Source organism: Dromaius novaehollandiae, chromosome 4, assembly GCF_036370855.1.
Source record: "Dromaius novaehollandiae isolate bDroNov1 chromosome 4, bDroNov1.hap1, whole genome shotgun sequence".
NCBI lineage: Eukaryota > Metazoa > Chordata > Aves > Casuariiformes > Dromaiidae > Dromaius > Dromaius novaehollandiae.
In genome coordinates, this window is record NC_088101.1 from 57601981 (window position 1) to 57629419 (window position 27439).

At 39.2% G+C, this 27439-nt stretch overlaps 1 protein-coding gene across 1 annotated transcript in view; it reads right to left on the reverse strand.

Moving 5' to 3' along the window:
- Positions 1 to 22164, reverse strand: part of CRACD (capping protein inhibiting regulator of actin dynamics) — a 138988-nt gene extending 116824 nt beyond the window's left edge. The window contains exon 1 of the mRNA XM_026093775.2: positions 22027 to 22164. The gene's annotated coding sequence lies outside the window, so the exon portion shown is untranslated. The remainder of the gene's footprint in view (positions 1 to 22026) is intronic.
- Positions 22165 to 27439: the final 5275 nt, after the last annotated feature.

Sequence of the window (27439 nt, forward strand, 5' to 3'; positions counted from 1 at the left end):
CCCCACCTCAAAACAGTATATGCTGTATACATTGCACCTTGCTGCATGGTGCAAACTTCAGCTAGCAGAAAGGGAAGAAAGAATCAATGTTGCCCAACAGCTGAGAAGGAAACTGCTGGCAGTTGCATAGGTAGGGCAGTGCTTCAAAACTAAACTTAGCTCCATTTATTTCCCAATGGCAGCTTGTTCAGGGGATCACCAGTCTCCAAATGCCCATAGTCCGTAGTTATGCCTACTCACGTAGGAGATTATGTACAGAATTTGTATCCAGTATTTCTTTCTTGTTTTCTTCTCTGGGAGAAGAAAAAAGAAAAAAGGAACAGGAGGTCTGTCCCCTAATTAAAATGAGAACTTCCCTGTTATATTGATAGAGCAAATGTCCTGTAACATTATATTCCCAACAGTTGGAAACCTGCATAAGTTGCCATGGAGCTAGGCTTGATCATCACTGACATATACTAGCATATTAGTTCATAGGAGTTTTAATGGTTTAGGAGGATAATTCTAAGCCTGGGCTGCCCCAGCATCCCTTTGCTAGCCAAAGCAGAACAAACATCAGTGTTTCCCAAGAGTCAAGCAGCACAGCAGATAGTAATTTTTCCAGCACACCCTTTACAGCTGATTGTGTAGGCTTCCACTCTTAAGTAAAGAGTGGTGCACAAGACTTAAGGTTAAAATAATGACTGAAAAATGGTTCCTGCTTATAAAGTGCTATCGAATGTATCAGGGCTGACTAATAAGCAACAACCGAGAAAGGATTATAAAGCATATTCAAAAGAACGCAGTGTCATGTTAAGGAGACATTTTCAAAAAAACTCATTTATATGAACTGGGAACTGAAATATATATGGTTAAAAAAAAAATCACAGGCAAAATCTTCCTCCCTGTTATCTCCTCCTGTAACTCTCCATTTTCTTCTCTACTTCCACTTCCAACTTTTCTTAGCAGCTGCTACAAACCTTTTGGGATGTACGATGTGAATTCTAGAATTAGAGTTTGTGCCATAAGATCCAGAAAAGGAAAAAACTCATCTTTATAATCTCCCCTGACCTAGAATTTGGTCTTAAAATCTGACTAACAGCACCAAGTCATAGCTTCGCCCGTCTCATCACATGCGTTATACTGTTTCAAAACAGGCATGATGAAAGAATGGAATTTTAGAGGCTGGCTAAAATTTCAGCTCTAAAATACAGCTATAACATTATGCAATTCCAACTAAACCATTTTTAAAAAGCATTCTTAGACTTCCACATATGCTGAAGCATGTTCCTGATAGGATAATAACACTTCATAGATATTTGATTTGCAACTTACATATTCCTTACTGTGTCCCTATTCAAGATTAGTAGTTTGGCAATCAAGGACACAAAAGGAATTTTCCTCCCAGCCTCATCCTACTCTTAAAACATGACTACCAGTGCTCAAACAAACCATACTGCAATCAAGACTGCAAAAAGCCCAGTTACAATTACCTTTGATATACCTGGTTCACAATAAAGAAATCCAGTTATACATACTGTGAAACATATATAAGTATCAACTCTAACTTCAGGACATCTCCTTTTCTCCATTAAATAAGCATGTACTTTCAACTGAACTGTGAGACATAATATCTGCCAGAACATACATAGCATTTTTTTTCTTTTGCAAATGTCCTTTTGTGGAAGCATAGCCATTTCAGCCTATTAATCTGTACATGAACATAATATTTTAAAAACTGATGAAAAAAGTCTCACATATGGATAGAAAATTGATGATATCAAAAAATTGCTGGGTAAGTCTAAACACCTTCAAAAAAACTGTTAGGCAAACACAAGGTATGGACAACCTAGTTACCCACCAAGAGCAGAACAAGCAATCTTACATTATACATGCATGATGGCTTTACTAATATCCTATTCTGGTATGTGGTCTGTATAAATGGAATAATGACTTTTTCCTTAAAATACATTTAATTAGATTCTAACTTGTATTATAGTGCAGAATCTCACATCCTAGAGTGATTTATTCTGTTGTCAAGTGTAGCACAACAGACACTTCCAACACGGAAACTGGTTTCTGACATTATACGTTGTCAACTCCATTTGCAAATAGCCAACTTGAAATGATCACTGTGGATGGAAAAGTACACACAGCAAACTGTAGCTGCTTGACAGCAAGCCTGCCTTTGAGAGCTGGGTCACAGATTCACTGCCAAATTCTGTAGTTCATCACATCTAATCTGTAACGTGCATAGGAAATCACTGAAGCACAAAAAATGTGTCATGTAAAACTAGTAACGGCTTATGATGCATGTGCTGATTCTCAGCACTGGCTTGAAAGCACTTTATTTGCAAGAGTCAGGTGAGATTATGTGACTCTGCTCATTTGCTGTACTGTACTGTTTTCTTTTTATACCTCTGTTTTCTGATATAACATTAAGGTGCTACTATAAGATTCGTAACATATATTAGATGGTTGTTTCATGCATCAAAAAACAAAAAAACACAGTCTTTCATCAGTCCGGAACTGCTAGATGCATCCTACCTGTGAATAGAATCTCTTTATACAGAGCAATCCTGTTCCATGGAAGTCAGGAGGAGTACTGCAGTCAGTCTCAGACCACAGTGAAGTCCTCAGAGATCGCGGTAAAGCAGTCGTTTGCAACATTCTTCCAGTGAGTTGAAATTCTTGAGGGGAAAAATTGCTTTTATTGTTGTTAAGAGTCCTTAAAACATGACAGAATACTATATAGGCAGGAAAATATATCAGGGTTGTTACGGTTTGTTTGTTTTGGTTTTTTTTTTTTTATATAAGCAAGAAGAAGAAATGCCTATTCCCACAGTGAAATTAATGAATATGTGAACTAGGAATTCGTTTTCCCAAATTCAGACACTCTTCTGAATGCAAGGCCCAAAGTTGGTACTCCAAGTTTTCTGCCTTAATATAGATCTGTTTACCTAATTCACAAATCAAAAGGGTGACAGAATAGTTTCTCTAGAATCCTGGCTTTTTTACTGATTCTTGTTTATAAAGACAAAGTCAGCTTGAAGTACATATAACTAAAACTGACCTCTTGCTCCTAGGCTCATCACTTTGACCTCTTATTTACTTTAGACTGTAAACTTAGTATCTATTTTAAACTGTCATAACTAAATCATCACTTCTTGCAAGTCCTTACAAGGATCAGATCTCTCTTCATCTACAAAAACAAAATTCTTATCTTATTCAAAGCCTCAATATCTTTCATATTGACTAGAGAAACTTATTCTTTCCTGGCCTAGCACAACGGGGTTCCAGTCTCCTTGTTATTACTGGCAGCACTGCTTTTGAATGCTACCACAATAAATTTCTTATGCATATTAAACACATGCATACATAGGCATATACAAAATATATTCCAAGAATAAACGTAACACTGTTCAGCTGTGGAGGCCTTATGGGATACAAGAGTATCTTCAGAAACCTCTCTGCCTTTATGTATGTGTTCAAGAGAATTTTAGTTCTGTAGACTCCAACTTGTATTAATACACCACAAACATATAACTTTGTTCAGTCTAGAGGCAAAAAAGCATTAAACAATATAACCATACTGTCAAATCACTGGATGAAGTAATACAGATGTTATTACACATATTTTCACAGATAATCAAACTGAAGCACACAGTGGTAAAATACTTAGTCTAAAGTTGCTCAGAGTGTCAAAGCCAAAACAACAAAGGCATTTGACTCTAACCCACAGTTTTGCCTTTTGGCAGACTTAGCTCACGGCCAACCCGGTATTCCTTATTTGTGAACTTAATGTCCTGAGCCATTCTCCATTCCTCACTGGGCATTAAGTTACTTCGCATTGGTCTTCTTGAATCTACACATAGATAAGCTTTGTCTGCATGAAAAAGAAAGATTTAATAAAAGGTACATTGACGTTAAATTTGGTTTAACATAGATCAGTCATGAAACAACCTTGCTAAACTGGTCTAAAAAACAATCAAAAAAATTCACGAAACTTCTCAATTAAGTCAACTTTAAAATCTCAGCTCAGGTTGAACTGCCACCAGCCTGCTGAAAGCCTTCTATCTAAAGGAGGAAAAGATAAATCTGGGTGAGTATTCTTCTTCACAGTGCTTTAGCAATTAGTGGCTGTAGAAAAAGTGCAACTCTTGTCTGAGCCAGTACACCTATTTCGTGTGATAGACATTTCATTTTCCTCTTTCTTAATGAGAATTTAGTTTTTTCAAGAAGCCCACAGCTATCAGGAAGTCTACATCTCAGTATTGAAAAACTCAGTATTCTTCTTGGTTATATTAAGAAAGAAAAAAGGTATTTAGAAAATTTAGAAAACAGCTCTTTATGCACACACATGCAGACACAGGAGAACTCCAGCTTTTCGGTTAATAGTACGGTATCACTTTGTATTTTCTAATGTATAGGAAAAATTCTCTTCTCCGCTCTGTATGTCAATAACTTCCACTATCACTCTTCTTTACTTCAGTACCTGAATCACAACTTGTTGCCAATGGGTGATCTGCAAATTTAGGGAGAGTAAAACTTTACAATTGTATGACCTAAAAAAGATGCTCCACATGCTTTGAGTAATGTGCACTTTAGTTCAGTCACACGGTGTGATTAGACCTTCTATGCCAATGAAATGCAAACCTGCTTTGAATCCAGAAGAGGTTAGCTGCAAATGCAAAAAGACACTAAAACCAATATGCTTATATTGCTAAAAATAAATTGCTATTCCCTGTGTAAAGTTGCTACACAGTAAGAAAGAATCTGTCATTTTGCAGTGGGTATCAGGATGCAAACAACTGACAAAGCAGTCCCTAATGATTCACAGAGCTATGGGCAAATGAGAGATATAATGTTACCAGGAAGACAGAGTCCAAGCAGTTGTAGATGTGGACACAGCTGAAACCAATGCATATATTACCTAGACAACGCCAGGCCAGCATTATTCTTATCTGCAGAGACAAAGTATTGGACTTTTTGTGCAGGACAGCTTCAAATTACCTCAGCTGTTGGATATCAAATCTCAGCTGTCCTGCACATTGATCATACAAGCGGAGAAAGGTTCTCTTTTCGGATGGATCAAGGCAGCCCATTATATTTGCTGACAAATCAAAGGCCTTCTGTCTAAAGTGTTTTAACCAGACACTGAATGACACATCTCCAAATGAGAGCAAATGCATGGACCTACTGGAGTTTTAAAAAGAATCCAGTATTTCACTTCAGACGATTTTTTCACCCAAAATGTCTACAAAGTTTTCTAAGATCAGCCATCCTTAATTGGGCATGGCCGAGTGTTGGCCAACTCCAAACTGAAATATTTGTGACCCTGTTAGCACAGTGTATACAGCCTGAGGTAGTAAGCCCAGATCCTAAGGAAGAATGTAATGCAGTCACAAGATTTTTTGACTATAGCTTTTTTGTGTCCTGCCAACTTGGAGACTAGGTAGAGTTCACATTTACATACAGGAATCCAGTAACAAACTTAAAGGTTTATTATCTCCCCATCACTAGCAACGAACACAGTTTATGTTGCTGGAAAAAATGTTCATATATTGTTTTTTTATTTTGCACAATGACAGTAACTGACGACGCCAATGCTATATTAAACTGTTCACAGTTAAAAACAGAAGTTGATGTGGGTAGAATAAGCTTACAGCAAACAAACCATCTGTTACTTTGGGGAAAAGAGAGGGATCTGAATATGTATAGTGTACTTAATTTTTGAATGAAGTTTATGAACCTTGACAGAAAAGGTTTTCTTCCATTACCAAAAAAAAAAAAAAAAAAAAAAAAAAAAAAAAAAAAAAAAAAAGCTTGAGAAACAGACATACCTAAGCAGGTATATATATATATTACAAAGCACAGTAACAGACCAAATGATCAGGAAATTATTCACAGAAAATAATACTGACTAGTGCCTTTGGCAGGTAGCTCTGCTGCACATTATCTTGGCAATTATCTGAGATGACTAAAGCCAGACCTGTATCTGAAATAACCTGTGCTGAATCTGAATAGAGAACATCCTTCATGTTTTCACATACGAAAATGGTGTCAAAGACTCATTACAAATAATTTTATGAATCCAAGATTTGTCACAGTGCATGGAATACTAACATAAAAATATAAAGTTAGTATCCCCCAGCAGACATAGGAATTCATACAGAAAAAACATATTTCCTAAAGGAAAACGTTCTTCTCCAGCAATCTGTTATTTGATATAATGTACTAGAGTTACAAACATCAAACCACTGTAGCATGCATTAACCTATGAACCATTTCTTGTTATCATATTAAAAAGCCATGGTACCAGTACTAAAGCCATGGTACTTGGGTATTAAGTAAGTTGAGCAAAAATACAGGCACTAGACAGTTAGATTTGACTTAGGCACCAAGTATATATTATTAAACTATCTTTCAAAGTACTTTCATATGAAGAGAAAGAACAAATAGTCTATACAGTGTAAACATTTCATGCCATTAACCAGTTTTGCGTTTTTCCCTTTAGACTTGCTTTTTAAAAAACAAACAAAATATATCCACTTTATAAACAGATATATTTTTTTAAATGACCTTGATTCATACTGTGAAGTCTGCTTTAAAGAGCTCTAGAACACTGGTGAGAACCTAAGCATCACACAGTCAATCCCACTGTTTTCCCCATCACTAAAAAAAAATTATTAATATTTTAATAAATATTATTAATATTTTAAATCATTCATTCTCACTAGGCATAGAAGAGCTGTACATATCAACAATACAAAATAGTAATGAACAAGATCATATGGCAGAATTGGGGATTGTTGATGGACATTAATTCTCTGAATATTTCAAAACCAGGGACTTTTTTGACAGATAAATGAGGGACTTACTTTCTACTACTAAATAAAAAATTGTCAATAATGTTGACCATCATGACACTAGAGTCCTACTGAAAAATGCAGAATATCAGTGAAGCAAGTGGAAGATTAAAAATAAATGGTACTTGTGTTTTTATTTTAAGAAAACTCCAAATAAGACTGGGTTGTATAAAAATTGAAACAATAAGGTAGTATGTATCACACTAGAAAAATCTCAGGGATTTCCTCATCACAAAAATAGCAGCAATTCAGAGAAAGAACAGAAGTACTAAGCTAAGGCAAAGAGAAGATATGTTTCTGACAAGAAAGCAAATATGTGACCAGTAAAGTGCTGCTTCTCTTTCTAATCTTTCATAAACTCAACAGTGCATTTTACAACAAGGGTTAGAAAATCACTGACTGGTGGAACCATTCTAGCAGTGACTTTCCCTCAAGCTCAGCAATGCTTTACTTCCTTTTTATCAGAGCGCTCATCAAGAAACTGGGCAACAGTTGCTTGTACCAGGACCAAGGGATCTAAGTAAGTACAGAAAATTATCTAGTACGTTATATTTATATCAGAATTTTTGCCATTTAAGTAGCTGTCATTTCATTTATTGCTAACTGCATCCCCCACATGTAAAATAAAGATGCATTTATTGGGGGAGTTCAGATTCAGCAGCACAAACCTAGAGGTTAGCCTTACCTTTTGCTTCATTCTCAGATTTTCAGTGGCAAAGTGCCACTGTAAAAGCCTATTCTTTGGGCCTGTATATTGCTTTCTCCTTAACCTGACCACACACACCAAATTCACATGGCTTTCAACTGGACTAGAAGCCCACATACTCTTCCCTGCATGAGAAGGATGAAGGGACAGAGAGAAGAGAACCCAATATTTACAGCCTTTTTCTTGTACTTCTGCATATTCGGTGAGGTTGTCCTCCCTATTGTTTAAACCTACTTACCAGCTGCCAAGTCTGTTTATTTAATTCTGGCATTATTTTAACATAAGTAACCAACTGGAATTTCGAACCTTAGTGAAGGATAAAAAAGTCCAGTAAAAATATATCTAGGAGCAAGGTTTCCATCCCATTGCAAAATGCTAATCTAGCTAGGTTCATAAGACACCTGATGAAGAATTAAACTAAGGGTCACAGTCACTGCCAGTCCAACCACCACCACCTGTGTCATGCAAGCTTTCATACTTGATACCACTATCAGCTCAGGTGATTTATGCAAAAGTAACTAACAAAACCCTTGCACAAGGAAACATAGAAAAAGATCATTGCCCAGCTTATAAGACATTCAGACTTCTTCCTTTATGAAAGGATGAAAAGGTTGAAACTGGAAGCTGGAAGAAAGGGCAAGTCTTACATTCTGAAGTTCTGCAAAGAAGTTCTGTAAGAACTTCTGCAAAGTTATTAAAACATGAGCATCCTTCCTGGCAGTGTCATTCATAGTGTGTGACAGCAGTGTTTTACTTTCCTGAAAGTCAAAGTTGCAGTAAGATACTAATTCCTTTACTGAAAAAATGAAAAAAATCCAAAAATCTAGCCACTTAACCTATGAATTCACATAGCTGTATCAACATATTGGTGTGACTTCATTCCTGCTTTTAAAAAATAATAATTCAACAGAGGTCAAGAGCAGACTACTGCAGAATACCTGCAGTTGTTCACAACGATCTGTACCTGCTTCCTGTTTCACAGAGGATGTCAGGTAGTTATTGACAAAGATATCAAAGATAAACCACACCAGAATGTTTTTTGAGGGCAACCTGCAAGCATTAAAAAAGGAGCTCACTTTCATCAGTTACAAACTCCATTAAATTATAAGGTGCCAGCACATGGTGTAATCATTTTGTATTCTTCTGATTTAGCTCACCCAGTGACAAGCCTGAAAACAAGCATCAATCTTTTATTCCTCACGCAGAGTATGTTTTCACTGAGACAGCAGACAGCTTCCCACTCCCAGATTGAGAGGTTATCAATTCAAATATATTGAAATAAGTTTCTGATTAAAGAAAAGCCTTCAGATTGTTAATTTCCTGGGAAAACAGTCTTTTGTTAGTTATTTGTTAACCACTAAATGATTCTAATCAATATTATCACTATCACTAGTATTTTAATTACTGAAATTTGATAGCTTATTGTAACAATATCTTATCTGTAACTTCAAAAGATTGTTTTGAAAAAAAAAACCCTAACCCAACAACAACCTGCCTCTGTCTTTTCTGCCGAATGATACCAATAACAAACAGTCCTAGAAATGAAATTAATAGGGCTTAAAATGTTATACTTATAGCCAATAAGAAGCAAAAAACAGAAATCCAAAGGGCCTCTTTGTTTGCAGACTGACAGGTTAAAAATTTCTGGGCTTAAAATCACAAGAGAGGTGAAACTTTTAAGTGATAAGAGAACAATGGCTAATCGCAATAAATTGCTGAAAAGTGCAAAGCTGGCACTGCAATCCCTAAAGATGTGAAGAGACAGGCAGAATTCAGCAGAAGCTCCATCCACAGAGCGCTAAGATCAAATGCAAATACCTATAAAGCAGCACACATGAAGGTCACCAGATAGCAATTTGAATAACTAAACACTGCTAGAGAGCTCCTCAGCACCGGTCCTAAAGCACATTTTTGTCACCACCATTTGCAGCTCTATTCATGATGGAACACCCATCAATTTCTTTAAATTCTGGGGGAAAGAACATTCCAAATATAAGTCTACTTCAAATGTGAAGCCACTCACAGTTTCAAGAAACATAAATAAAAATGCACACTTTGTAATAATAAAAGAAGAAGCCATAGCTCCCTGGGTGCTGAACTGACTGCACCCCCGCCCCCTTAGCCTACCTCACAGGCAAGCTCAAAGCCAGTAGCTCCTGAAGACACTTAGGTATTGACAGGAGACAGCATGGTAAAACCCTTTCAATGCCTGTAGTAGATCAACCAGTGAGGACTCTGATTAACAATCTGAATTGTTGCTTGCTTGGCTCCCTGCCTTGTACGCCCAGCCCCTTGGCATGCCCTCCACCACCGCTGCTCAAGACCTGCTCTTGTCTCCCAAAGGTGCTGCAACAGGTCCTGTGGGACCAGCACAGTTAGGCTGCTCCCTGACTGTGGTCAGAGGGTTGAACTATTGAGAGAGCTGATCTATTGCGAGGGTGCATTGAGCTCAGGTACATCTTTTTTAAAGAGCAGAGTTAATTGACATCATCCCTAGGAAGCAGTTAGTGACAGGTATCAGTACCAAGTAACAATTATAGACACAATATTCCTGTTGCTTAGAAGTGATGACACACTTGTACTCACAAAAGCAAAGTCAACAGAAGTACACACTCCTTTTGCCTCTTTCCACAAACAAAATTGGCATAGCTCCTGCAAGTACCAATGACCACGTAGCAAAACCCTACTTGTGCTGTCTCTGCTTCCACTCTGGTGCGTATTTCTCCCTGTCAGAATTCCCTCTCCCAGCACTAACAGCTGTGGGAATTTGGGATGGCAGTGCAATAGGGTGGCTTTCTAAGCAGATGCTGGAAGGCTGACATTTCCATAGGGACTGCATAGCTAAGGTTGTTAGGCAGGCTAGCCATAGACCATAAAATGATTTCCCTAGTAGGTTTTTGGGGATAAGCATTTATTTATTCCATTATATTTAACGATACATATATACACACATACACCCTTTACTGAATAACAGTATTTTAATAAATATATTGTTATATAATTTAATTGGTCCTAATAACTAGAACCACAGATGTGGACTCCAAATTTGGAAAGAGAATATTAATGTTAGAATCCTTCCTATATTTGTAACTTTACTATAGATAAAGAAAAGAACCAAAAAAGGCAGGATTCTTTGGTTTGTGTGTGTGCACGTACTTGCTCATTTGGAAGAGAGGAAAGAAGGAAATTAAACTGATTTATAAATGACAAAACTCAAAACCAAGCCATAGAATTTCCTAGGGTGTGGCATTTTTCTTCTGTTTCATGGTGGAGGACACAACTTCATATTCTGAAAGTTCTGAACTTACAACATTCTACAGCTTTAAACTGTGAATTCAATATTGTATCCTAACATGTATCATTGCCAGATTGGAGAGAATATTAAGGAAATCGTGATTTTTTCAGTGATTTTTTTTCTTTGTCTACTAGAAAACAAGGCTGAGGTTTGAGTTTTGTTTTAAAAAAATTGCTTTTTCTTTAGGAATGGTCCAATTTCCATCAAGTTCAGTTAGAGTTATCTAAAATTTGTATACAACCTAAATTAAAAAAAAAATGTTTCCACGGCGGCTTAAATATTTAGAACACTAGCTGTCTGTCAAAAGTGTTCATATTTTGGCTAACTCATTCTGAGGGTTGAGTCCTCCATGGTCCAAGTAAAGAAAATGCAGAAGAGGATAGTAAAACTAATTACAGACAGCAGCTACAAAGAACAGAAGACATCTATTTGACAGCATTAGATTGACCCACAGAAGAACCCAAACCGAACAAACGTATCCAGTAAATACACAAACACACATGATACTACATCTAAAACATTACTTAAAACCATTATTATTCATAAAACCAGCACTAAAAGGCTAGAGAATAGTAAAACTAATGCTGATTTAATGGGCATTGAGGAAGATTTCTTTTCATGCTTAGAAACAAAGGCTTGATTTACCATACAGTAGGCAAACTTTGCTCTGAAGACAGAATTTTTGATTTCCTCACAAACTCTCTAGTGTAGTCAGTACTGTAGTATCAGCATGAAGGCTCAAGCCATGCTAATACAGATCTGTTATATCAATGCTATAATTTATAGAAGAATATCTCTTTATATAAAATAAATGAAAATACACTCTCAAATTTTATAGCTGTGCAACTGAGGTAATGGCAAGCTTAAGCTGCTACACCTGCAAGCCACTACATAACATGAAAAGACCTAATGGGTGCTGCTGACATAGGGAACTTACATTTTAATACATTACTTTCAATATACATTAAGTATTCATGCATAAGAGGTACACACAATAGGAGATCATAATCAGCAGCAGAATGCATGATACAATGTGTAAAGAACTAATTACATATATGTAAAAGAGAGTCATTGCTTGAACTTCTTTGGTGTCAGACTGTTGGACATCTGGACTTCACTGCGCATTATATGATGCATGTACATATCATTATGCTTGCCACATACAATAAAATTCTGCAAAAAGAAGCATTAGTGACAAACTCAATATGAAACTGAGTTGTGTGACTGGGAAAAACTGAGTGAGTGGTCCACTGAAGAAGTGGGATTAGACACTTGCGCTCAGCTGTGCCCTGAGCCATGTGTGAGTAGCTATACCAAACAGCGTAAATCTCAGAGAGCCAGTGGTTCCTGAAGATCAAGAGTGGCCAGTGGGACAGACTGGCCACTGGGACAAACAAATCTTGATGGGAACTATGAACACTGCAGAGCATCCTGGGAGCAAGGGGGATGTTTTCATCCTGTTTGGCAGAAATAGAGAAGCAAGGCATGCATGTGCGCACACCCCCCCACCCCCCAAAATTATGGTAAAAATACAGTTACTAATTCAGGGTGTCCAATTTAAAACATCTATGTTTGGATTTTTGTGATTACTTACTGTGTGGTTATTTACACATTTAAAATACAATTGTTGATGTCAAAGTTATAAGCAATGCTATCAATTGGCCTTCAAACCTTAACTAAGGCACCCACAAACTGAGAAAAGCAGAACTTAGGATATCTGTGAACAGTTTAGTTTAAGTGATGTTGAGGTACACAGAAAGTCCATGGAGATAGAAAGAAAGATCACTTACCAACAACTGGAGTTTCTTCAAGGAATATAATCTTATATGCACATACACATATTCAATGTACATAAATCACACCGCTTCAGTAAAAAAAATTTTTGGCCCCAGTGTTATCCATGGCACACTCCTCCTCCCACGTCTCCGTGGAAAACATGATTGACTTTAAAAGCTCAGTTCCAAAAATTAATTCTTAAAATGCTGTCCTACTCACGATCCATTAGCTTGAGGCAATTCAGATTGTCTGCTGGACTATTCAGGACTCAGGAGACAGAAGTTACTGTTAAATAAATCTAGTGCTGATGAACAGATATTAAATCTCAACCACTTCCTGACAAAAGAAGAGATGTCCTGTCATCCTTGATGTGCCTGTTCACAGTGTGGTGTCACTGTGTCAGAAACTAAATGTGACATTGCTTGGTATGAAATACATTCTGAAGGGCTTGCAAGTCCGGCAAACGGTACTCCTGCAGTGATCGGAGACCCGTGTTCTGAAGTTGTCTGAATGAGCCCTTCAACTGACCAAAGAAGCACAACTACTGCTTGGATAAGGTTTAGGAGTAAAGATGCATTCCCTTCTAAATATTGAATGGCACTTCCCATGATCAAAAATGAATCCAAATCTGTCTGCAAAATTGTGATTAATGCAGTCACAAGGTGTCTTTCAGAACTATGACAATCAAAAGCCAAAGGTAATACTTTACAAGGTCATGTAAGTATGTATTACCAAGTTCACTCGAGTATGCAGACGTGTTCACGTAAACATAGACTCCCATCTGCTCCAATGCATTCAGACAAAATTTCAGACTGTAGTAGACTAAGTCCTCCAGTCCTCAGTGGAGTTGTCATAGGGTCATCTGCCAATCAGCAAATCTAGGTCAGTATTTGTAAATTCTGTCTTCTAAAGCATGGCTAGATGAGATTTTTTTTTTTCATGGGCAGTGCAACATCCAAAGAAGCAAAGATATATAGAGTCAACCATAGGAAACCCTATCCCTGCTCAGGGGAACTGTCCTTCACTAATTAATCACTAATGAAAGCATAAAGAGCCATTCTGCTCTCCTGAAAATAGACAACTATTGTCACAAAGACAGAGCAGAGAATCTCAGAGCCATGGAGAGTTGGAATGGCATTACCTTATCCTGGTTTTGGATCTGGACCATGACAAATTGAAGGTAATTTCTCAAAACAGTCAAACTACAATTTGTAAATAAGCATTCTGCAGATAAAGTAATGCGAAACAGGATATAGCAGCTAATGACACTGGGACTGCATTCAGCTCCCTGTCAGAGTCACAAATGGGTCTTCACCTTCTGCTCTTTTTGACAATATAAAATACTTACAATAAAACACTTCTGTTGAGAAAAAATTATTTCAGTGATCCTTACGACTTATAGTGTAGCTGCCTCTTGATGCAAATTCTGGTGGGAAGGACTCCTGAAGGCTGCCAGGGAAGGTGAATTATTAGGCAGCATGAATCCATCCTCCAACCACTGGAGATAGTGTTGCCACACATAGGTGTCTGAGGAGATACAATTCCAGGCCAAACAGAGCCTTCACTTCATATCTGAAGAAAGGCTTGTGTGCCCCAAAGCTTATCTACTTTTTTTTCAACTGTATTAGGAGCTACGATAAAAGCTATTATGTAACTCCACAAGCCCTGTCTCACTAACACCCTTAGACCACAACTGCTACAACGTTATTCCTCCTGCATCCACAGCAGCTTGTAACAGAAACTTAAAAGTCAGGAGGCCCTCTTATCTTATCTGAGGAAACACAATCACCTGAAGCATGAAGTTTATCAAATATCAGGTGTTGGTAGCAGGATACCAGAACCTAGTAACTCACGACAGTGTTCAGCAGGCTCTGCGGATGCTTAAAAGACTAAACTACCTGCTGGGGGGAAGGGGGGAGAAAAGAAAAATAAAGCATAGCAGGGTTGTTTAGTACAATCCACCCATGCACTGACAATGGGAAGTTGGAACGGCACGGTTAGAAAGAATATCAAAAGCACATGTACAAGCTGAGGGTCTGTCATTACTCCAAACCTGAGCAACACATGAAGCAACGACTGCCAAAGCTTCCAGACTGGGAGCAGTATGGCACCATCCATCATTATTGCCAGATGGGCCAGCAGAGGCTACTGCAAAATATCCGCCAAGGTCGGAAGGGGATCCTGAGAGAACAAGAAAAATCAGCCACACTTTTTTCTTAGCAACTTATGGTGCGCTGACAGCTGAAGTCAGAGTACATGATATCTCCAAAAGAAAGTTCCTTATCTGCTACTGGAAGCAGATACAAGAAGCAAAGGCTCTTACCTTTTGATTTTCTTGCCATGAGAAGCAGATTCGTTTCACGCCATTTGCAGGGCAGGGGAGGTACTAACTAATGCTTCATGCTGGGCTATGTGAGAATTAGGGTCTGATCTTTATCTACCTCACTATATCTATGACCAACTTAAGTAAAAAATGTTTAAGTCAGAATTGCAATAGCAAGCCTTAATCTTGCATAGTTTCTGGTGCCTTTAGCTAAGCTCTTAAATTAAGTCCATGAAAATGCTTCAGTCAAGCCACTCTCTACTTCACTTTCTCCAAATATCTTCCTACTTCTGCAAGAAATGACACAGATGCCAGGGACCACAACTTGTTTCAGTACACAGCCATGATTCACACTGAGAGCAGCTCCATTCTGTACACTCAGTAAAGCTTGAGTTATCTGAGTGACAAATACATACATATAAAGGCACTAAATGTTTAGAGGAACTTTAGTTCTATCTTTTGCTTGCAAACTTGATAATCCTCTTTAATTAAGTTTGTGCATACTTTGTTAAACAGATTGAAAAAGACTTTCTTTTGCATCTTTTGTTCTGCAAGCCCATCCAGGAGGCATAAGGTGCAGTGCAGTACGGTCTTTACATCCACTGCATTGACCTCTACTATCTGAGGTAACAGAATAACTGATTGCAACAACAGGTTGTCATCCTCCATATGGCAAGACCATGAAATCACAGTGGACTTCTCAAAGCATGAATGCCAAGGCACAACCTTGGATTCTCAGCTAGGCTTTAGAAGAGAGCATAATCATCTGAACACAGACTTTTTTGCCTATTTCCTCCAACCTTGAATTATTTCCTTCTCACAGTGTCCAGATCACCTTTTCCCAGTCATGTGATTTCATCTCTTTTGGCTCTCCTTACTTGTGCAATCCCAGTTTGCACTTGCCAAGGCTGCTGGTTTATTGGGAGTCTCCACCAGCAACCTACTATCATGCAATTTCTCTCTTATTCCTGACCAAGTCTCAATCATCTGCCCCAAGGTCTTACCTCCCACCCTTCACATTCTTCGTGTCCCCGTGTTCATGCTGTACAACTACTACTACTCATCACATAGTCCACTTTCTTGTTATAACTGTACTTATGCTCTCCAATTTGTGTCTCCTTTTCTTCCCTCTGTCAACCAGATGTTTCCTCCCAAAGCCACGTGGCCCTCTGATCCCTCACACATAATGCCCAGGGACCAGTAGAGAAGCCACTATGAAAGGAGGGATGAATGCCTGATTCGATCTTAAAGAGAGGGCTGGCCCAAGAGATTAGAAGGAAAGTTCTGAGCTGCTTTACTCACACGCCTGCTCACTTCGGAGACTTCGCATACAGACAATCCTATCAAAAACAGCATCTGTGAGGGCACAAGCTACAGTCTGGTCAACAGCAGGAAGCATAATTATTGGAGATTCATAGGGCTAGAAAAGCCCTAAGAGTAATCTATCCTACCACACCACTCCAAACAGAACCAGCCATGTTTATGTTGTTCCTTACTAACATTTGGATAACTTTTCATGAAGTTAAAATCCTCAAAAGCCTAATTCAATAATCTGTCCCACTGGTTCAGTTTCATGAATGCTAAACCTATTACACATTGCCTGATCCAGCACAGACATGGAGAACATTGCTCCACAACAGCTTTGTGGCATTTGAAGGTTATCATGTCTTGTTTTCCCTGTCACTCTTCCTTCATTGGAGCCGAAACAGCTCCAATTCCTTCAGCCTTTCTTTATAGTCCATGTTTTCTAAATCTTCAATTATTTTCATTCTTCTCTGGATTCTTTCCAATTGGTCTGCATTGTCCTTGAAGTGTGCACTCCAACTGGGTACAGTGTTACAGTTGAGGTGGACTACTGAATGGAGCGGAAGTATCAATTCTCATGTCTTCCATGTTGTCATCCTATCTATATGTCACAGTATGACATTTGTCTTTACTGCACCAACCTGATGTTGTTAATTTATCACCATAACTCACCACATAATCCACCATAAACCACAGCTGCTCTTCCAGAGAATTACTACCCAAGCCTGCATTTATACAGTTGATTGTACCTATAATATCTTTGTTCTATTGAATCTTAATTTTAATTCTCTTTTCCAGCATATATACAGCCCCTCTCAGATTATATGTCAACTGCAGGTGTAATAAGCACCACTGAGGTCACTGTTGAAAATATTCTGTAGTAGTGGACGTTGAATAAAAGTGAAATGTCTCATTGTATATGCTAAAGATTTTACGCATGAACATGTAAAAACTACAATATTCTGAAGACAGAGAAAATGTGGGCAGGCTTTCACAAAGTTGGTAAAAATGCATACCTTTGACAACAACATGCTGCCTTATCAGGATCTGGCACCTAGATGCAAAATAGAATGACACTACTATGTTTTTAAAAGGTCTTAGGAATTTTTTTAACGTGGCAAAACAGTTAGCGCAATTCTCAATTAATCATTTGGATGAATTAAAACAAAAATTAGCCCGAGACATAAAGACATGCCATTAACTACAGTCTAAAAGGCTAAAACTTTGAAAAGCCATAATCAACATAAAACAAATTTTACAATGGGGAAGATGGATCAGTCTTGTTGGCCAGTGGTCCCACTCAATCTAACTGTAACACACGTCCACCAATAGATACCCACAAGTACTGTGAATTTATACAGCTTTCATTCACTGTTTTTCTCTCTTCTGTACTGAGCCAGATTGTTTCACAGCTCACTGTAGTTGTACCTTTATTTTTCTGTGCTAAAGAGTTTCAAACATGGCTTTATTAAAGGTCACAGAAAAAGACTGTACGTTACTTTGAAGAAAACCAGTTTTCTTTCAAAAGCAACATGAAAGTCAGCATCTTGTACAGTTCATTTTAATTCCTTTCATTACACTCCCTCTACCTTTCAAGTTACAATAAACATAATCTCTTATGTGCAACATACGAGAAGCCTCACCTCAAAGCCACTAGATTGAGCTGCTTTTTTATGCTGCCCAAGTCTGACTGCTAACTTTCAAGATATGCTGAGTAATGAAAAAAAACATTGAAGAAGATCAGCAGTGTAATTTCCTTACAACTTCTTGCACATCCAAATACTAGAGTGCAAGGAAAGCTTTTATTCATTTGGATTGTTTTCATATAGCTTTTCTCAAAGCAATATACTTGAAGAAAATAATGCTTCAATAGATATTATCATTAAAATGGTAAATTTAGCTATTTCAAAGCATTTTGGGGATATGAAGTGTTTGACAACTGATTTTACTATATAAATGTTACTTATGACAAATAAAAGCAGCTGACAGAAAGGTCTTAACTGCACTTGCTTAGCTAAATCATTCAGTCCCACAAAATACAATCAGCTATATATGACTGTTTTCTTAGATAGCCTTATCCTTCTGAAACTTCTTGTAATTCTGTAATTTGGCATACAGCATGCATATACAAAGGAGAAATTAAATTATGGTCAAAAAATGTATTAATGTACTTTATACCTTTATAGTAGCATTTGACTTATCTTCATTTAATGTGTTGTGCAACTGCAGTTTAAGCCATTTATCCAGGATAATATGCAGAAAGATCTTCATATTTTTCTTCCCCTTAAACTTAATAAGTCACTGTGATTCAGCCTATGTAACACACTGGTTCTTGAATAGCATTAATTAAAAATTACTTGTTACAAGTCAGTTTTATTCCTTCGTAAGACTTTATCAATATAAGTGTAAATGCTGAATGTAAAGTAAGTGTAAATACTGTATGCTTCTGAGAAGATATATTTTTGTTCTTAATCAAAGGAATAATATAGCATGCAATGCAGAGAATCAAAAGGAATGAAAGTCCCTTCAGGAAATGATAGAAAACAATAAGTGTAAGATCTGCACAACAACTCATTGTTCCCCAAAAGACAGGACTCAGAATCTCCATGGAAACAAGCACACATTTTATCCATCGCTAGTTGATTTAAATAATAGATAAAGAAGTACAATTTGGCCTGTCCAGTGGAAGCACTAATGTAGTTAAAGCTAACACTATAACTTCATGTTGTCTTCTATAAGATTATTAAAAATTGACAAATTCTATTCTACTACACAACTCATAGAACTCTATTAAATCTTATTCAGATACATATGGTGCAGATTAATGAAAAAACATCATAGGTGTTTAAAGCATTTCAACATTTATATCACACTGAAGGAAGCTATTATGCAACTATATTGCCCTGAGTCTGTGGATGCCTAAGAAATTGACTGTACTTTTTGCTATAATTCTCCTATTTGGGCCTTTAAGAAATAAAGGACTCCTGTATTGATTTTGTGTGAGCAAAAAAACCCTCCTAAAAAGCAGAGTCAGCTATTTTCCAATATGAGTAATTCAGAATATGAAAAAATATTTTCTTGTACTGTCTTGTGAGGAAAAAAAGATATAATGCAGTCAATTTAAATACACGCTATCTAAATAAAAATTCTAGTTGTGTTTACTAGACTTCATTTTAATAAAGCAACCAAATATATTCACGTTCATAATTTCATTATCCCTTTTCATTCAACTCTTATTATGCCATGTACTTCTTATTTAAAAAGAGCTTAACTGACACATCTACGCCAGGAATATATCGAAATAACCCTAAGCTTCATTACCCACAGGGGTATCTCAGTTTTCAGAGACTGACTAAGATATCTGGCAAAACGGTATTCAGAATAACTAATAGGCAAAGCAGAAGAAACCTCAAAACTTCAGTATTCTTATTACAGCAATCAGAAGCGTGAAACTAAAATAAATTATGCTTTTTAGTATCTGCAATTAAAACGAAATAATGCTGCCGAAATAACAGCCCCTTTTTAAAGTAAATCTATTTTTAGTTTGCAGTAACTGGATGTAAAAAAATAAATTTATCTAATGGATTAACAAGTCACCACTGCAAACATCTGTATAACCTCACAAGGCAATAGAGCCCAAATCAGCTCTAAGCAATAAACTGAAAAAAAAGAAAAAAAAAAGAATGCTTTAGAATACAGCAAGAGCATTAATAATTTACACCGTGTTTGCTACCAGTGCAATTTTATAAATCACATTACGCAAGGTATAGGAAAGAATATTCATTTCTAATAAGTGTGAAACAATTCCTTCTAAATGCAGGATTGTCCACATGGATATCTGAAAAGAGTGCTTAGTTTTAGAACAGGATGTTCTGAGACATATTTTCCTTTTGAGAGGGAAAAAAGCCCCAGTATCAAACAGTAGCAATCTCTTTTCCAAGCACCATATTTATTAGAAAAGATTTCTGAGGAATTCTTATAATTAGCAAACTCTGACATAAGTACATAATAAATCACTCTCATGTAAAGTTTCTATGCACTTCACAGATAGATGCCTCTCTCAAATTCAAGTTCACTGTTGAATGAAATATTCAAAACCAAGCACCTCTTATCTGCTAGACTGATGGCAACCAAGAAAGAGCTGGATTTTTTAATTTGATAATTCCTGACCTGTATTCAAATCACATAAAGTAAGTTATATGCAGAGCTGCTAATCACTGCCCATGTTAGAAAATATCAGTAGCTTTGTTGAAGAAGCTCACAATAACACTTATGTCCACCGATTAATGTTTTGATATAATTAAAAGACTTAATTGTCTATGCAAGGCGCAATTAGAATCATCTTGGTGATGGGAGTACTTGAGTGTGCACTACTAAATATTAAATAAAAATCAATTCTAATCCCTATTTATTATCTTTAATCTAATAAAATACAGAACCTGATAAGCGTTACTACTATTGGGTGGCTAAACCATCTAAAATTCTAAGAAAAAGGCTCTCTCATACTATAAACTGTTTGAGGAACATACACAAAATCTGTTTAGGAATATAACAAATTTAAATTATCTACAGAATATTTATTATTAGGCCTGTGGTTGTAAATGACACTTACCTTTCCCTTTGCTCACCATCCCCCACACAACCAAGAGCAGATCAGTTTCAGGGCCATTATTGTCAGGCATATTAAATTTTCAGGATGCACAGTTGTGGCTTCCAGGTCTCTACTCACCCCGTGAACTGTGTTTCACTGGGCATTTTTACACTTAAAATAACAGAGCAGAAGTATAGTAACATTTTGTGAGCTACAGATATGCAGATTTGTGATCTATTCATGTTAATACCAGCAGTATGAATAAAAAGCCCAAACCCCATTCACTAAAAATCTCTTAATGATATATAATGAAAAGATTTAAGTCATATTTTTATCTCTAAAATAGACATTTTCTAATAGAAGGGATTGTGTAAGAAACCAATTTCCCATGCAAGTTATTATTACCTCTAGCTTACCTGCTCCAGTCTTAAGGAAAGGGTAAGAAACAGAAACCATGTACTAGTGTCTTTCAACCATGAAAAGCAGCAGATTTCATAGCTCATTAAAACGTGATGGCAGTTATATGATAAATGGCTTACAGGAGCTTAAACAAAGCAACGCAGCCCTTGAGAAGCATAGTGTGAAACAAAGTCATCTTTCTGACAGATTGTGCTTTTCAGCAAAGCTAAAAGAATACAGGGTTCTCTGGGAAAACGCTAACAAAGGAAAAATAGAAGAAATTTTAAAAAAATAACAATCATTGAATTCCCTGGCAGCGACAGAGTAGCACCTTCGGAAAATCACCCACACGCGTTCCTACTCCTTCCATTTAACAAAGGTAGTTGAACCCTGGCATAGAGCTACTTACATGTGCTGTTTTTTTGGCTGTCCTCACTGTGCATTCGGCTGCCACTAGCACATACACGGCCACAATCGCTTTTCATTGGCATCCAAAAACGCAGCACCACATGTAGCAAAAGCGGCTCCCCATCTCGGGGGCACGGCGGGAAGCAGCGCACCTCCTCCGGCAGTGCCGAAACGCCCGCCGCGGCCAACAATAGCGGGCAGCCCCGACTGACAGCCCGTCCCGAAACACAGCGACTGCTGAGCAGAGGCAGGGAGATGCTAACGCCTGAGCAGCAAGGTCAGGATGCAGAGCAGCAGAGCCGCCTGCAACAGCTTTGGGCTGTGGAAAGCCTCGCACTGAAGCAGCGATTTGCGAAGGAGACAAAAAGGTCCTACCTGTTTTCCCTCGCTCGTTTGGTAAGCAGCGACCGAGGAAAGGGTGGCTTCTTCTTGCAGTGGATGCAGCAGCCGCCCAGCGCGCCTCAAGCAGCCTCCCCGGCTCCCCCCGCGGCTGCCCCCCCATGGCGATGCGAGCGCCGCCGCTCAGCCGCTCCCCTGCGCCCCGCAGCCCGCCTCGCCCGCGGCGGCGGCGGGAGGCACCGCCCCACCGAGCGCCGGGCCCTGCCCGCGGTCTGCCGCCGCCGCCCGCAGCCGCCGCTCCGCTCGCGACCTCCTGTTCAGCTCCTTTTACCGGGAAGAAAGGCACAGGCTGGATTTATCTGGAATGCCCATTCGCGCCCACCCTCCCACTGCAATGCCCAAAGAGAGCAGACCTGCAGCTCTGTCTGTTGGCCAATTTGCTCGCATGCAGTGCCCAGCTAGCACCAGATCCAGACAATTTTTGATCCTCCTCATTTACTAAGAAAAGGGAGAAATAACAACAAATAAAAAACAAAAACCAGCTGTTCCCCACCACAGCCGCACAGGAAACACCCTCCCTTCTTTTCCACATCCTTAAATCTGGTGGTCGTATTGGCTCTTTTGGGGCCCCACGCGTCTGCTCTGCTATCTACACTGAGATTTTACCAGTGCTGGACACCAGTTTTCCAAGGAGAGAGCAGCAAAGCCAGATCGTGCACTTAGTCCTATCCTTATTGCCACTTTTTGGATCAAAACTGATCTCGTGATCCATGTTCTGACACTGCTGAGAAAGAAAACTTTACCAGTCAACTATCTGGATTCGGACACGCCCATGGACAAAATGCCACACAGTTTTGGATCCTGCTTGCTCCTTAACTTTCTGGCCCAGTCAGAATGCTCCTTCTGCTATTCCTAAAAGAAACTGCATCTTACAGAAACATAGTACCTATGCTAGATCAGACCAAAGATCTATACTGCACATTTTTCTGTCTCTGTGGCCCATACTGCATATTAAAGGAAACATGTAAGTATAGGTAGGCAAGCTTTTACTGTTATATTCTTAGAAAACTCTCCCACTCACCAGTGATTCGCAACTCAGTGAATTCCTGAGACAGAGGTGTTATCTGTGCAAAAAATTAGCTGTATGTCTCTGGAATAAACATTAATTAAATGCTAGAAGGCATTTTTTTCACCTGCAGTGTTGTACAGATGACCAGTCACATAAGCCAGAAGAGGTGCATTCCATTCCTCTTTCAGTCCCTTCACTGCTAAAGTCATAGCATACAGGGCATGATGTCTTTCACAGATACACCAGAAATGAAGCTGTACGCACCAGATCCAGTATCTGGAGGGACGTTAAGTATATTAAATGCATCTTTATATTAGCAATTTTTTATATAGGGATACAAAAAAAACCCCAACTATCAGAGCTGGATTTTGCAACACCCCATTGAAGGATTCGGGTGTTTTGCTCCGTTTTGTCTTTGTGCTGTTGCAGATCCTACACGTTTTAGGCAGTAGAATTTGGCAGTATAGATGCAAAACTTCCACAGTAACCATCAGAATACAAGTAAATTCACCTTTTACCAGGTCCTTCCAATCACTCCAATTACGCAATTGTATCAGATCTTGTTTTGACAAAGATCAACTTTACACTTTCACAGAGGAGAAAAATAAGCTAAAGCAAGATTTTTTTCCTTAAGAAGTGACACTTGCTGGAAAGTAATGCAATAGTAAACCTCACTGGAAAAGTGATGGATGGGCTTTAAAGAACAGATGGCTTTATTATTAGTTGTCCCACTCTGAGTTTGTTAGATGTATCTAGACTTTCTATGGAATAATCCTAACTTGTCAATGCCATGATCGTTAGAGAAGACATCAGTCCCCTAGGTGGCGCAAACACACCATTTAAAAGCACTGAGCAGGCTGCCCTGGGGCGGTAATTCCCCTCCCATTCAGTATGTTTTCATTCATCCATTTATTCAAAACGAAAGCATACAGAAAAGGGTAACACACGCAGCTATAGTCCAGTAACCCACATATCACTTTAAAATCAAAGAAAGCTCAGAATGTCAACATGTTCTTTGTACTTCCAGGCTCAATGAAAAAAGGTACAAACTTCCTGAACAATAGCATTTACTCCTGTAGACTTTCTGACTTACCGACAGCAGACCAACCATGCTGTAACTCATTTCTGCAACTGCATTCAAGAAAAAATGGCTGTCGTTTCTCAGCAGTATTAAAACTGAGTAGAAAAAGGCACTGACATTCTCACTTTTCCCCCTTTCCTCTATTTCCCATCACGGTATTCTAGTTTGTTCAAACAATCTAATTCCTACATCACTGGCTTGGAACGGTAAAGGAAACACCCCTGCCAAATCCCTGGTGAAGCAACTCTGCTCAGACAGTGCTGAGCTAGCACCACAAACAGGTAGCACAGGCAAAGATACCATCAAATATGCCAAAACTCATGATCTACCTGAGCTCTAATATAGATAAATCCAAAACTGAGCCAAAACAATGGTAATGCTATTATTTTTATCCTTATAATTTAAAATAAGAAAATCAATCTAATATAAGAAATAAAGTATGAACTCCCTACAGATATAGGGAGGTTAACCTAATCAGCTTACTGTTCAGAAAATTTTACAGAATCGCTGGGGTTGGAAGGGACCTCTGAGCAGGGTCAACTAGAGCAGACTGCTCAGGACCATGTCCAGTCACATTTTGAGTATCTCAAAGAATGGAGACACCGCAAGTTCTCTGGGCAACCTGCTCTAATGTTCAATCACCCTCACCCTGAAAAATTTTTTTCTTATGTTTAAATGGAATTTCCTGTATTTGTGCCAATTGCCTCTTGTCCTGACACTGGGCACCACTGCGGAAGTCTAGTTCTATCTTCTTACTCTCCCCCCACATCAGGTTTTTAAACACAATGATAAGATCCCCCCTGTGTCTTCTCTTCTCCAGGCTAAACAATCCCAGCTCTCTCAGCCTCTGCTCCTATGTCAGATGCTTGATCATCTTTGTGGCCCTCCACTAGACTTGTTCAAGTACATCCATATCCTTCTTGGACTGGGGAGCCCAGAATTGGACACAGCACTCCAGATGTGGTCTCACCAGCGCTCAGTAAAGGGTAAGGATCACCTTCCTTGACCTGCTGGCAACACTCTTCCTAATGCCACCCAGGATACCATTGGCCTTCTTTGTCACATGCGCATACTGCTGACTCATGATCAACTTGTCCACCACATCCTTTTCTGCAAAGCTGCTTTCTATTCTCCCAGTTTTGTATCATCTACAGACTTGCTGAGGGTGCAGACTGTCCCATCATCCAGGTCATTAAAAAAGATGCTAAGCAGTATTGGTCCCAGTATCGACCCCTGGTGGACACCACTAGTGACTGGCCTCCAGGTGGACTAAAGACACCCTTTGCCACTAAAACCAACCTTTTGATCCTGGCAGTTCAGCCACTTTTCAGTCCACCTCACTGACCACTTATCTAATCCATACTTCATCAGCTTGTCTGTGAAGATGTTACGGAAGATAGTGCCAAAAGCCTTGCTAAAGTCAAGATAAACCACATCCATTGGTCTCCTCTCATCCACTGAGCTGACTACTTCCAACCACCCTCCTGTTGTTCATATGTTTGGAAATGGTTTCCTGGAGGATTTGCTCTATCACCGTCCCAGGGATCAAGGTGAGGCTAACTGGACTGCAAGTTCCCAGATCCTCATTCTTGACCTTCTTGAAAATAGCAGTGACATTTGCTTTCTTCCTGTCCTCAGGAACCTCTCCCTGATCACCAGGACCTTTCAAAGATTATCAAGAGTGGCCTCACAGTGACACAATGACACTGGCCAGCACCATCAGCATTCGTGCATGCATCAGATCAAGATCCAATGCATTTGTATATGTCCAATCTGTTTAAATGTTCCCTGACCTTTCTCCTCTACTGAGAGTTACAGACTTCCTCATGGTCTCAGAGCCTAGGATTTCTGAAGGCAAATCTTACCAGTAAAGACTGAGGCACAGGAAGCATTGAGTACCTTGGCCTTTTCCATGTCCTTTGTCACCAGGGCCCCTGCATCATTCAGCAGCAGGCCCACATTTTCCCTCATCTTCCTTTTGCTGGTCATATACTTACATAAACCCTTCTTGCTTACCATCCTGGCCCTCACCAGATTCAGCTCCACATGGGCTTTGGCTTTCCTAATCCCATCCCTGCACCCTCAGACAGCTTCTCTGCATTCCTCCTGGGTCACCTGTCCCTGCTTCCACACCTCTTGATGCTTCCTTTCTATGTGAGTTTAATCAGGAGCTCCTTATTCCTGCCACCTTTGCTTGACTTCCTGCTCAATAGGATGGACCACTCTTGAGCCTGGAGAGGTGATCCTTGGAGGGAAAAAAAAAAAAAAAAAAAAAAAAAACTAGCTCTCCTGGACCCCTCGTCTCTCCAGGGCACATGTCCTGTATTTCATGCATGTCCCTGAATAGGTTGCAGTCATCTCCTGAAGTCCAGGGTTATGATCCTGGTATTTATCTCGTTTCTGCTTCTCAGGATCCTAAGCTCCACCATCTCATGGTCAGTGCAGCTAAGGCTGGCCCTGACCAGTTCTTCCTTGTTTGTAAGTATGAGGTCCAGCAGAGTGCCTCTCCTCATCAGCTCCTTTATCACTTGTCAGGAAGTTATCATCAATGCCCTCCAGAAACCTCCTGGATTTCCTGTGTCCTTTTATGTTGTCCCTCCCACAGATAGCAGGGTGGTTAATGTCCCCCATGAGGACCAGAGCCTGCAAACACATCTACTTTTCCTGATCAGAAAGTATGCACCAGACACCCATCATAATATTGCCCACGTTGGACTGCCCTCTAATCATAACCCATAAGCTCTCAGCTGGCTCATCATCCATCCCAAGGGCATTCCAGCTGCTCTCTTGCATAAAGAATAGCTCCTCCACTTCACCTTTCCAGCCTGTCCTTCCTAAAGAGCCTGTACCCACCCATTGCAGCACTTCAGCCATGTGAGCTATCCCACCACATCTCCATGATCCCAAAGAAATTGCAGCCATGCAACTGCATGCAGACCTTGAATTCCTTTTATTTGTCCCACATGCTGCATACATTAGTGTACAGGCAGTTCAGAGACACACAGTCACGCTGATTTCCCAGAAAATATGAGTTTCTCCTATAATGCTGTTCCCTCAGCACTTCCTTATTTGCGTGCATACACTTAGAGAGGGCCTCCTTCCATCTTCTTCTGTTGTTTTCAGGGGTGTCTCCTGTCCACATCACCCTGCACTATTTGCTTACCAAACTGGTTCGCTACTTCCTCACTTGTTTGTGGGTCCCCATCTCTTGCCCCACTGCTCCTGGTTTAAAGCTCTCATCAGGTTGGCCAACCCGCTGGCAAAGATGCTTGCGTCCCACTTGGTCAAGAAGATCCTGT